Here is a 14,371-nt window from a genome sequence, read left to right as displayed (position 1 = left end):
TCCCACTGACCCACTCACTGTCACTGCTGATGGTCATTTCCACTGACCCACTCACACTCACTGCGTAGGTCACTCCCACTGACTCAATCACGGTCACTGCTTTAGGTCACTCCCACTGACCCAATCACAGCCACTGCTGTAGGTCACTCGCGCTGACCCAATCACAGTCACTGATGTAGGTCACTCCCACTCACCCAATCATGGTTACTGATGTAGGTCACTTCCACTGACCCAATCATGGTCAGTGCTGTAGGTCACTCCCACTGACCCACTCACTATCATTGCTGTAGGTCATTCCCACTAACCCAATCACGGTCACTACTGTAGGTCAATCCCACTGACGCACTCTCAGACACTGCTGTAGATTACTCCCACTGACCCACTCACTGTCACTGGTGAAGGTCATTCCCACTGACCCACTCACACTCACTGCGTAGGTCACTCCCACTGACCCAATCACTGTCACTGCTGTAGGTCATTCGTACCGACACAATCTCGGTCACTGCAGTATGTCACTCCCACTGACCCAATCACGGTCACTGCTGTAGGTCATTCCCACAGACCCAATCATCGTCAATGCTGTAGGTCATTCCCACTGACCCTATCTTGGTCACTGCTGTAGGTCACTCCCACTGAACCACTCACTGTCACTGCTGTCAGCCACTCCCACTGACCCACTCACTGTCACAGCTCTAGGTGACTCTCACTGACCAAATCATAGTCACTGCTGTAGGTCACTCCCACTCACCCAATCATGGTCACTGCTGTAGGTCACTCCCACTCACCATATCACTGTCTCTGCTGTAGGTCACTCCCACTGACGCTCTCACTATCATTGCTGTAGGTCATTCCCACTGACCCAATCACGGTCACTGCTGTATGTCAATCCCACTGACCCACTCTCAGTCACTGCTGAAGATTACTCCCACTGAGACAATCACAGTCACTGCTGTAGGTCATTGCCACAGACACAATCACGGTCACTGCTGTAGGTCACTCCAACTGACCCAATCACGGTCACTGCTGTTGGTCATTCCCACTGACCCAATCATCGTGAATGCTGTTGGTCATTCCCACTGTCCCAATCATGGTCACTGTTGCAGATGATTGCCACAGACCCACTCACTGTCACTGCGTAGGTCACTCCCACTGACCCTATCATAGTCACTGCTGTAGGTCATTCCCACTGACACAATCAGAGCCACTGCTGTAGGTCACTCCCGCTGACCCAATCACATTCACTGCTGTAGGTAATTCCCACTGATCCACTCACTCTCACAGCTGTAGGGTGCTGCAACTGACCCAATCACAGCCACTGCTGTAGGTCACTCCCGCTGACCCAATCACAGTCACTGATGTAGGTCACTCCCACTCACCCAATCATGGTTACTGATGTAGGTCACTTCCACTGACACAATCACGGTCACTGCTGTAGGTCAATCCCACTGATACACTCTCAGACACTGATGTAGATTACTCCCACTGACCCAATCACAGCCACTGCTGTAGGTCACTCCCGCTGACCCAATCACAGCCACTGCTGTAGGTCACTCCCGCTGACCCAATCACAGTCACTGATGTAGGTTACTCCCACTCACCCAATCATGGTTACTGATGTAGGTCACTTCCACTGACACAATCACAGTCACTGCTGTAGGTCAATCCCACTGACACAATCACGGTCACTGCTGTAGGTCAATCCCACTGACGCACTCTCAGTCACTGCTGTAGATTACTCCCACTGACCCACTCACTGTCACTGCTGAAGGTCATTTCCACTGACCCACTCACACTCACTGCGTAGGTCACTCCCACTGACTCAATCACGGTCACTGCTTTAGGTCACTCCCACTGACCCAATCACAGCCATTGCTGTAGGTCACTCGCGCTGACCCAATCACAGTCACTGATGTAGGTCACTCCCACTCACCCAATCATGGTTACTGATGTAGGTCACTTCCACTGACCCAATCATGGTCAGTGCTGTAGGTCACTGCCACTGACCCACTCACTATCATTGCTGTAGGTCATTCCCACTAACCCAATCACGGTTACTACTGTAGGTCAATCCCACTGACGCACTCTCAGACACTGCTGTAGATTACTCCCACTGACCCACTCACTGTCACTGCTGAAGGTCATTCCCACTGACCCACTCACACTCACTGCGTAGGTCTCTCCCACTGACCCAATCACTGTCACTGCTGTAGGTCATTCGTACCGACACAATCTCGGTCACTGCAGTATGTCACTCCCACTGACCCAATCACGGTCACTGCTGTTGGTCATTCCCACAGACCCAATCATCGTCAATGCTGTAGGTCATTCCCACTGACCCTATCTTGGTCACTGCTGTAGGTCACTCCCACTGAACCACTCACTGTCACTGCTGTTGGTCATTCCCACTGACCCAATCATCGTGAATGCTGTTGGTCATTCCCACTGTCCCAATCATGGTCACTGTTGCAGATGATTGCCACAGACCCACTCACTGTCACTGCGTAGGTCACTCCCACTGACCCTATCATAGTCACTGCTGTAGGTCATTCCCACTGACACAATCAGAGCCACTGCTGTAGGTCACTCCCGCTGAACCACTCTCAGTCACTGCTGAAGATTACTCCCACTGACACAATCACAGTCACTGCTGTAGGTCATTCCCACAGACACAATCACGGTCACTGCTGTAGGTCAATCCCACTGACGCACTCTCTGTCACTGCTGTAGATTACTCCCACTGACCCACTCACTGTCACTGCTGAAGGTCATTCCCACTGACCCACTCACACTCACTGCGTAGGTCACTCCCACTGACTCAATCACGGTCACTGCTTTAGGTCACTCCCACTGACCCAATCACAGCCACTGCTGTAGTTCACTCGCGCTGACCCAATCACAGTCACTGATGTAGGTCACTCCCACTCACCCAATCATGGTTACTGATGTAGTTCACTTCCACTGACACAATCACGGTCACTGCTGTAGGTCAATCCCACTGACACACTCTCAGACACTGATGTAGATTACTCCCACTGACCCACTCACTATCATTGCTGTAGGTCATTCCCACTGACACAATCACGGTCACTGCTGTAGGTCAATCCCACTGACGCACTCTCAGTCACTGCTGTAGATTACTCCCACTGACCCACTCACTGTCACTGCTGAAGGTCATTTCCACTGACCCACTCACACTCACTGCGTAGGTCACTCCCACTGACTCAATCACGGTCACTGCTTTAGGTCACTCCCACTGACCCAATCACAGCCACTGCTGTAGGTCACTCGCGCTGACCCAATCACAGTCACTGATGTAGGTCACTCCCACTCACCCAATCATGGTTACTGATGTAGGTCACTTCCACTGACCCAATCATGGTCAGTGCTGGAGGTCACTCCCACTGACCCACTCACTATCATTGCTGTAGGTCATTCCCACTAACCCAATCACGGTCACTACTGTAGGTCAATCCCACTGACGCACTCTCAGACACTGCTGTAGATTACTCCCACTGACCCACTCACTGTCACTGCTGAAGGTCATTCCCACTGACCCACTCACACTCACTGCGTAGGTCACTTCCACTGACCCAATCACTGTCACTGCTGTAGGTCATTCGTACCGACACAATCTCGGTCACTGCAGTATGTCACTCCCACTGACCCAATCACGGTCACTGCTGTAGGTCATTCCCACAGACCCAATCATCGTCAATGCTGTAGGTCATTCCCACTGACCCTATCTTGGTCACTGCTGTAGGTCACTCCCACTGAACCACTCACTGTCACTGCTGTCAGCAACTCCCACTGACCCACTCACTGTCACAGCTCTAGGTGAGTGTCACTGACCAAATCATAGTCACTGCTGTAGGTCACTCCCACTCACACAATCATGGTCACTGCTGTAGGTCACTCCCACTCACCATATCACTGTCTCTGCTGTAGGTCACTCCCACTGACGCTCTCACTATCATTGCTGTAGGTCATTCCCACTGACCCAATCACGGTCACTGCTGTAGGTCGCTCCCACTTACCTAATCACGGTCTCTGCTGTAGGTCACTCCCACTTACCGTCTCACTATCATTGCTGTAGGTCATTCCCACTTACCCAATCACGGTCACTGCTGTAGGTCAATCCCACTGACGCACTCTCAGTCACTGCTGTAGATTAATCCCACTGACACACTCACTGTCACGGCTGTAGGTAATTCCCACTGACACAATCAGAGCCACTGCTGTAGGTCACTCCCGCTGACCCAATCACAGTCACTGCTGTAGGTCATTCCCACTGATCCACTCACTCTAACAGCTCTAGGTGACTCTCACTGACCAAATCATAGTCACTGCTGTTGGTCACTCCCACTCACCCAATCATGGTCACTGCTGTAGGTCGCTCCCACTTACCTAATCACTGTCTCTGCTGTAGGTCACTCCCACTGACGCTCTCACTATCATTGCTGTAGGTCATTCCCACTGACCCAATCACGGTCACTGCTGTATGTCAATCCCACTGACCCACTCTCAGTCACTGCTGAAGATTACTTCCACTGACACAATCACAGTCACTGATGTAGGTCATTTCCACAGACACAATCACGGTCACTGCTGTAGGTCACTCCAACTGACCCAATCACGGTCACTGCTGTAGGTCATTCCCACTGACCCAATCATCGTGAATGCTGTTGGTCATTCCCACTGTCCCAATCATGGTCACTGTTGCAGATGATTGCCACAGACCCACTCACTGTCACTGCGTAGGTCACTCCCACTGACCCTATCATAGTCACTGCTGTAGGTCATTCCCACTGACACAATCAGAGCAACTGCTGTAGGTCACTCCCGCTGACCCAATCACATTCACTGCTGTAGGTAATTCCCACTGATCCACTCACTCTCACAGCTGTAGGGTGCTGCAACTGACCCAATCACGGTCACTGCTGTAGGACCTCCCACTGCCCCAATCACAGTCACTGCTGTATGTCATTCCCACTGACCCAATTAATGTCGCTGCTGTAGGTCATTGCCACTTACCCAATCACAGTCACTGCTGTAGGTCTTTCCCACTGACCATATCATGGTCACTGCTGTAGGTCACTCCCACTCTCCCACTCACTGTCGCTGCTGTCGGTAATTCCAACTGAAACAGTCACTGTCACTGCTGTCAACCACACCCACTGACCCACTCACTGTCACTGCTGATTGCCACTCCCACTCACCCAATCATTGTTACTGCTGTAGGTCACTCCCACTGACCCAATCATGGTCACTGCTGTAGGTCGCTCCCACTTACCTAATCACGGTCTCTGCTGTAGGTCACTCCCACTTACCGTCTCACTATCATTGCTGTAGGTCATTCCCACTTACCCAATCACGGTCACTGCTGTAGGTCAATCCCACTGACGCACTCTCAGTCACTGCTGTAGATTAATCCCACTGACACACTCACTGTCACGGCTGTAGGTAGTTCCCACTGACACAATCAGAGCCACTGCTGTAGGTCACTCCCGCTCACCCAATCACAGTCACTGCTGTAGGTCATTCCCACTGATCCACTCACTCTAACAGCTGAAGGGTACTGCAACTGACCCAATCACGGTCAGTGCTGTAGGTCACTCCCACTGCCCCAATCACAGTCACTGCTGTATGTCATTCCCACTGACCCAATTAATGTCGCTGCTGTAGGTCATTCCCACTGACCCAATCACAGTCACTGCTGTAGGTCTTTCCCACTGACCATATCATGGTCACTGCTGTAGGTCACTCCCACTGTCCCACTCACTGTCGAAGCTGTAGGTCACTCCCACTGACCCAATCATGGTCACTGCTGTAGGTCGCTCCCACTTACCTAATCACGGTCTCTGATGTAGGTCACTCCCACTGACCGTCTCACTATCATTGCTCTCGGTCATTCCCACTTACCCAATCACGGTCACTGCTGTAGGTCAATCCCACTGACGCACTCTCAGTCACTGCTGTCGGTCACTCCCACTGACCCACTCACTGACACTGCTGTAGGTTACTCCCACTGACCCAATCACAATCACTGCTGTAGGTCATTCTCACTTTCCCAATCATGGTCACTGTTGCAGTTCATTCCCACAGAACCCATCACAGCCACTGCTGTAGGTCACTCCCGCTGACTCAATCTCATTCACTGCTGAAGGTCATTCCCACTGACCCACTCACTCTCACTGCGTAGGTCACTCCCACTGACCCAATCACAGTCACTGCGGTAGGTCATTCCCACTGACACAATCACGGTCACTGCTCTAGGTCACTCCCACTGACCCAATCGCTCTCACTGCTGTAGGTCATTCCCACTGACCCAATCATCGTCAATGCTGTTGGTCATTCCCACTGACCCAATCATGGTCACTGCTGTAGGTCACCCCCACTGAACCGCTCACTGTCACAGCTGTAGGTCATTCTCACTGAAACAATCACTGTCACGGCCGTCAGACACTCCCACTGACCCACTCACTGTCACTGCTGTAGGTCACTCCCACTCACCCAATCATGGTTACTGCTGTTGGTGACTTCCACTAACCCAATCATGGTCACTGCTGTAGGTCACTCCCACTGACCCACTCACTATCATTGCTGTAGGTCATTCCTACTGACCCAATCACGGTCACTGCTGTAGGTCAATCCCACTGACGCACTCTCAGTCACTGCTGTAGATTACTCCCACTGACCCACTCACTGTCACTGCTGAAGGTCATTCCCACTGACCCACTCACACTCACTGCGTAGGTCACTCCCACTGACTCAATCACGGTCACTGCTTTAGGTCACTCCCACTGACCCAATCACAGCCACTGCTGTAGGTCAATCCCACTGACGCACTCTCAGTCACTGCTGTCGGTCACTCCCACTGAACCACTCACTGACACTGCTGTAGGTTACTCCCACTGACCCAATCACAATCACTGCTGTAGGTCATTCTCACTGTCGCGATCATGGTCACTGTTGCAGTTCATTCCCACAGAACCCATCACAGCCACTGCTGTAGGTCACTCCCGCTGACTCAATCTCATTCACTGCTGAAGGTCATTCCCACTGACCCACTCACTCTCACTGCGTAGGTCAATCCCACTGATCCACTCTCAGTCACTGCTGTAGATTACTCCCACTGACCCACTCGCTTTCACTGCTGTCGGCCACTCCCACTGACCCACTCACTGACACAGCTGTAGGTTACTCCCACTGACCCAATGACAATCACTGCTGTAGGTCACTCTCACTGTCCCAATTATGGTCACTGTTGCAGTTCATTCCCGCAGACCCACTCTCTGTCACTGCTGTAGATCCCTTCCCCTCCCTCAATCACGGTCACTGCTTTAGGTCACTCCCACTGACCCAATCACAGCCACTGTTGTAGGTTACTCCAACTGACCCAATCTCATTCACTGCTGAAGGTCATTCCCACTGACACACTCACTCTCACTGCGTAGGTCACTCCCACTGACCCAATCACAGTCACTGCTGTAGGTCATTCCCACTGACACAATCACGGTCACTGCTGTAGGTCATTCCCACTGATCCACTCACTCTAACAGCTCTAGGTGACTCTCACTGACCAAATCATAGTCACTGCTGTTGGTCACTCCCACTCACCCAATCATGGTCACTGCTGTAGGTCGCTCCCACTTACCTAATCACTGTCTCTGCTGTAGGTCACTCCCACTGACGCTCTCACTATCATTGCTGTAGGTCATTCCCACTGACCCAATCACGGTCACTGCTGTATGTCAATCCCACTGACCCACTCTCAGTCACTGCTGAAGATTACTTCCACTGACACAATCACAGTCACTGATGTAGGTCATTTCCACAGACACAATCACGGTCACTGCTGTAGGTCACTCCAACTGACCCAATCACGGTCACTGCTGTAGGTCATTCCCACTGACCCAATCATCGTGAATGCTGTTGGTCATTCCCACTGTCCCAATCATGGTCACTGTTGCAGATGATTGCCACAGACCCACTCACTGTCACTGCGTAGGTCACTCCCACTGACCCTATCATAGTCACTGCTGTAGGTCATTCCCACTGACACAATCAGAGCAACTGCTGTAGGTCACTCCCGCTGACCCAATCACATTCACTGCTGTAGGTAATTCCCACTGATCCACTCACTCTCACAGCTGTAGGGTGCTGCAACTGACCCAATCACGGTCACTGCTGTAGGACCTCCCACTGCCCCAATCACAGTCACTGCTGTATGTCATTCCCACTGACCCAATTAATGTCGCTGCTGTAGGTCATTGCCACTTACCCAATCACAGTCACTGCTGTAGGTCTTTCCCACTGACCATATCATGGTCACTGCTGTAGGTCACTCCCACTCTCCCACTCACTGTCGCTGCTGTCGGTAATTCCAACTGAAACAGTCACTGTCACTGCTGTCAACCACACCCACTGACCCACTCACTGTCACTGCTGATTGCCACTCCCACTCACCCAATCATTGTTACTGCTGTAGGTCACTCCCACTGACCCAATCATGGTCACTGCTGTAGGTCGCTCCCACTTACCTAATCACGGTCTCTGCTGTAGGTCACTCCCACTTACCGTCTCACTATCATTGCTGTAGGTCATTCCCACTTACCCAATCACGGTCACTGCTGTAGGTCAATCCCACTGACGCACTCTCAGTCACTGCTGTAGATTAATCCCACTGACACACTCACTGTCACGGCTGTAGGTAGTTCCCACTGACACAATCAGAGCCACTGCTGTAGGTCACTCCCGCTGACCCAATCACAGTCACTGCTGTAGGTCATTCCCACTGATCCACTCACTCTAACAGCTGAAGGGTACTGCAACTGACCCAATCACGGTCAGTGCTGTAGGTCACTCCCACTGCCCCAATCACAGTCACTGCTGTATGTCATTCCCACTGACCCAATTAATGTCGCTGCTGTAGGTCATTCCCACTGACCCAATCACAGTCACTGCTGTAGGTCTTTCCCACTGACCATATCATGGTCACTGCTGTAGGTCACTCCCACTGTCCCACTCACTGTCGAAGCTGTAGGTCACTCCCACTGACCCAATCATGGTCACTGCTGTAGGTCGCTCCCACTTACCTAATCACGGTCTCTGATGTAGGTCACTCCCACTGACCGTCTCACAAGCATTGCTCTCGGTCATTCCCACTTACCCAATCACGGTCACTGCTGTAGGTCAATCCCACTGACGCACTCTCAGTCACTGCTGTCGGTCACTCCCACTGACCCACTCACTGACACTGCTGTAGGTTACTCCCACTGACCCAATCACAATCACTGCTGTAGGTCATTCTCACTTTCCCAATCATGGTCACTGTTGCAGTTCATTCACACAGAACCCATCACAGCCACTGCTGTAGGTCACTCCCGCTGACTCAATCTCATTCACTGCTGAAGGTCATTCCCACTGACCCACTCACTCTCACTGCGTAGGTCACTCCCACTGACCCAATCACAGTCACTGCGGTAGGTCATTCCCACTGACACAATCACGGTCACTGCTCTAGGTCACTCCCACTGACCCAATCGCTCTCACTGCTGTAGGTCATTCCCACTGACCCAATCATCGTCAATGCTGTTGGTCATTCCCACTGACCCAATCATGGTCACTGCTGTAGGTCACCCCCACTGAACCGCTCACTGTCACAGCTGTAGGTCACTCCCACTGACCCACTCACTATCATTGCTGTAGGTCATTCCTACTGACCCAATCACGGTCACTGCTGTAGGTCAATCCCACTGACGCACTCTCAGTCACTGCTGTAGATTACTCCCACTGACCCACTCACTGTCACTGCTGAAGGTCATTCCCACTGACCCACTCACACTCACTGCGTAGGTCACTCCCACTGACTCAATCACGGTCACTGCTTTAGGTCACTCCCACTGACCCAATCACAGCCACTGCTGTAGGTCAATCCCACTGACGCACTCTCAGTCACTGCTGTCGGTCACTCCCACTGAACCACTCACTGACACTGCTGTAGGTTACTCCCACTGACCCAATCACAATCACTGCTGTAGGTCATTCTCACTGTCGCGATCATGGTCACTGTTGCAGTTCATTCCCACAGAACCCATCACAGCCACTGCTGTAGGTCACTCCCGCTGACTCAATCTCATTCACTGCTGAAGGTCATTCCCACTGACCCACTCACTCTCACTGCGTAGGTCAATCCCACTGATCCACTCTCAGTCACTGCTGTAGATTACTCCCACTGACCCACTCGCTTTCACTGCTGTCGGCCACTCCCACTGACCCACTCACTGACACAGCTGTAGGTTACTCCCACTGACCCAATGACAATCACTGCTGTAGGTCACTCTCACTGTCCCAATTATGGTCACTGTTGCAGTTCATTCCCGCAGACCCACTCTCTGTCACTGCTGTAGATCCCTTCCCCTCCCTCAATCACGGTCACTGCTTTAGGTCACTCCCACTGACCCAATCACAGCCACTGTTGTAGGTTACTCCAACTGACCCAATCTCATTCACTGCTGAAGGTCATTCCCACTGACACACTCACTCTCACTGCGTAGGTCACTCCCACTGACCCAATCACAGTCACTGCTGTAGGTCATTCCCACTGACACAATCACGGTCACTGCTGTAGGTAACTCCAACTGACCCAATCACGGTCACTGCTGTAGGTCATTCCCACTGACCCAATCATCGTCAATGCTGTTGGACATTCCCACTGACCCAATCAAGGTCACTGCTGTAGGTCACTCCCACTGAACCACTCATTGTCAATGCTGGAGGTCATTCCCACTGAACCACTCAATGTCACTGCTGTCAGCCACTCCCACTGACCCACTTACTGTCACTGCTGTAGATCACTCACGCTGACTCAATCACGGTCACTGCTTTAGGTCACTCCCACTGACCAAATCACAGCCACTGCTGTAGGTCACTCCCGCTGACCCAATCACAGTCACTGATGTAGGTCACTCCCACTCACCCAATCATGGCTACTGATGTAGGTCACTTCCACTGACCCAATCACGGTCACTGCTCTAAGTCAATCCCACTGACACACTCTCAGACACTGATGTAGATTACTCCCACTGACCCAATCACAGCCACTGCTGTAGGTCACTCCCGCTGACCCAATCACAGTCACTGATGTAGGTCACTCCCACTCACCCAATCATGGTTCCTGATGTAGGTCACTTCCACTGACCCAATCATGGTCACTGCTGTAGGTCACTCCCACTGACTCACTCACTATCATTGCTGTAGGTCATTCCCACTGACACAATCACGGTCACTGCTGTAGGTCAATCCCACTGACGCACTCTCAGTCACTGCTGTAGATTACTCCCACTGACCCACTCACTGTCACTGCTGAAGGTCATTCCCACTGACCCACTCACACTCACTGCGTAGGTCACTCCCACTGACTCAATCACGGTCACTGCTTTAGGTCACTCCCACTGACCCAATCACAGCCACTGCTGTAGGTCACTCGCGCTGACCCAATCACAGTCACTGATGTAGGTCACTCCCACTCACCCAATCATGGTTACTGATGTAGGTCACTTCCACTGACCCAATCATGGTCAGTGCTGTAGGTCACTCCCACTGACCCACTCACTATCATTGCTGTAGGTCATTCCCACTGACCCAATCACGGTCACTACTGTAGGTCAATCCCACTGACGCACTCTCAGACACTGCTGTAGATTACTCCCACTCACCCACTCACTGTCACTGCTGTAGGTCATTCCCACTGACCCCCTCACACTCATTGCGTAGGTCACTCCCACTGACCCAATCACTGTCACTGCTGTAGGTCATTAGTACCGACACAATCTCGGTCACTGCAGTATATCACTCCCACTGACCCAATCACGGTCACTGCTGTAGGTCACTCCCACTGACGCTCTTACTATCATTGCTGTAGGTCATTCCCACTGACCCAATCAAGGTCACTGCTGTATGTCAATCCCACTGACCGACTCTCAGTCACTGCTGAAGATTACTCCCACTGACACAATCATAGTCACTGCTGTCGGTCACTCCCACTGACCCACTCACTGACACTGCTGTAGGTTACTCCCACTGACCCAATCACAATCACTGCTGTAGGTCATTCTCACTGTCCCAATCATGGTCACTGTTGCAGTTCATTCCCACAGAACCCATCACAGCCACTGCTGAAGGTCACTCCCGCTGACTCAATCTCATTCACTGCTGAAGGTCATTCCCACTGACCCACTCACTCTCACTGCGTAGGTCACTCCCACTGACCCAATCACAGTCATTGCGGTAGGTCATTCCCACTGACACAATCACGGTCACTGCTCTAGGTCACTCCCACTGACCCAATCGCTCTCACTGCTGTAGGTCATTCCCACTGACCCAATCATCGTCAATGCTGTTGGTGATTCCCACTGACCCAATCATGGTCACTGCTGTAGGTCACCCCCACTGAACCGCTCACTGTCACAGCTGTAGGTCATTCCCACTGACCCAATCACGGTCACTGCTGTAGGTCAATCCCACTGATCCACTCTCAGTCACTGCTGTAGATTACTCCCACTGACCCACTCGCTTTCACTGCTGTCGGCCACTCCCACTGACCCACTCACTGACACAGCTGTAGGTTACTCCCACTGACCCAATGACAATCACTGCTGTAGGTCACTCTCACTGTCCCAATCATGGTCACTGTTGCAGTTCATTCCCGCAGACCCACTCTCTGTCACTGCTGTAGACCCCTTCCCCTCCCTCAATCACGGTCACTGCTTTAGGTCACTCCCACTGACCCAATCACAGCCACTGTTGTAGGTTACTCCCTGACCCAATCTCATTCACTGCTGAAGGTCATTCCCACTGACACACTTACTCTCACTGCGTAGGTCACTCCCACTGACCCAATCACAGTCACTGCTGTAGGTTATTCCCACTGACACAATCACGGTCACTGCTGTAGGTCACTCCAACTGACCCAATCACGGTCACTGCTGTAGGTCATTCCCACTGACCCAATCATCGTCAATGCTGTTGGACATTCCCACTGACCCAATCAAGGTCACTGCTGTAGGTCACTCCCACTGAACCACTCATTGTCAATGCTGGAGGTTATTCCCACTGAACCACTCAATGTCACTGCTGTCAGCCACTCCCACTGACCCACTTACTGTCACTGCTGTAGATCACTTCCGCTGACTTAATCACGGTCACTGCTTTAGGTCACTCCCACTGACCCAATCACAGCCACTGCTGTAGGTCACTCCCGCTGACCCAATCACAGTCACTGATGTAGGTCACTCCCACTCACCCAATCATCGTTACTGATGTAGGTCACTTCCACTGACCCAATCACGGTCACTGCTCTAGGTCAATCCCACTGACACACTCTCAGACACTGATGTAGGTCACTCCCACTCACCCAATCATGGTTCCTGATGTAGGTCACTTCCACTGACCCAATCATGGTCACTGCTGTAGGTCACTCCCACTGACCCACTCACTATCATTGCTGTAGGTCATTCCCACTGACACAATCACGGTCACTGCTGTAGGTCAATCCCACTGACGCACTCTCAGTCACTGCTGTAGATTACTCCCACTGACCCACTCACTGTCACTGCTGAAGGTCATTCCCACTGACCCACTCACACTCACTGCGTAGGTCACTCCCACTGACTCAATCACGGTCACTGCTTTACGTCACTCCCACTGACCCAATCACAGCCACTGCTGTATGTCACTCGCGCTGACCCAATCACAGTCACTGATGTAGGTCACTCCCACTCACCCAATCATGGTTACTGATGTAGGTCACTTCCACTGACCCAATCATGGTCAGTGCTGTAGGTCACTCCCACTGACCCACTCACTATCATTGCTGTAGGTCATTCACACTGACCCAATCACGGTCACTACTGTAGGTCAATCCCACTGACGCAATCTCAGACACTGCTGTAGATTACTCCCACTGACCCACTCACTGTCACTGCTGAAGGTCATTCCCACTGACCCCCTCACACTCACTGCGTAGGTCACTCCCAATGACCCAATCACTGTCACTGCTGTAGGTCATTAGTACCGACACAATCTCGGTCACTGCAGTATGTCACTCCCACTGACCCAATCACGGTCACTGCTGTAGGTCATTCCCACAGACCCAATCATCGTCAATGCTGTAGGTCATTCCCACTGACCCTATCTTGGTCACTGCTGTAGGTCACTCCCACTGAACCACTCACTGTCACTGCTGTCAGCCACTCCCACTGACCCACTCACTGTCACAGCTCTAGGTGACTCTCACTGAACAAATCATAGTCACTGATGTAGGTCACTCCCACTCACCCAATCATGGTCACTGCTGTAGGTCACTCCCACT

This window comes from Narcine bancroftii, chromosome 12 (genome assembly GCF_036971445.1).
Source record: "Narcine bancroftii isolate sNarBan1 chromosome 12, sNarBan1.hap1, whole genome shotgun sequence".
Classification (NCBI taxonomy): domain Eukaryota; kingdom Metazoa; phylum Chordata; class Chondrichthyes; order Torpediniformes; family Narcinidae; genus Narcine; species Narcine bancroftii.
The sequence above is the reverse complement of the archived record's forward strand: the minus strand, read 5'-3'. Positions refer to the sequence as shown.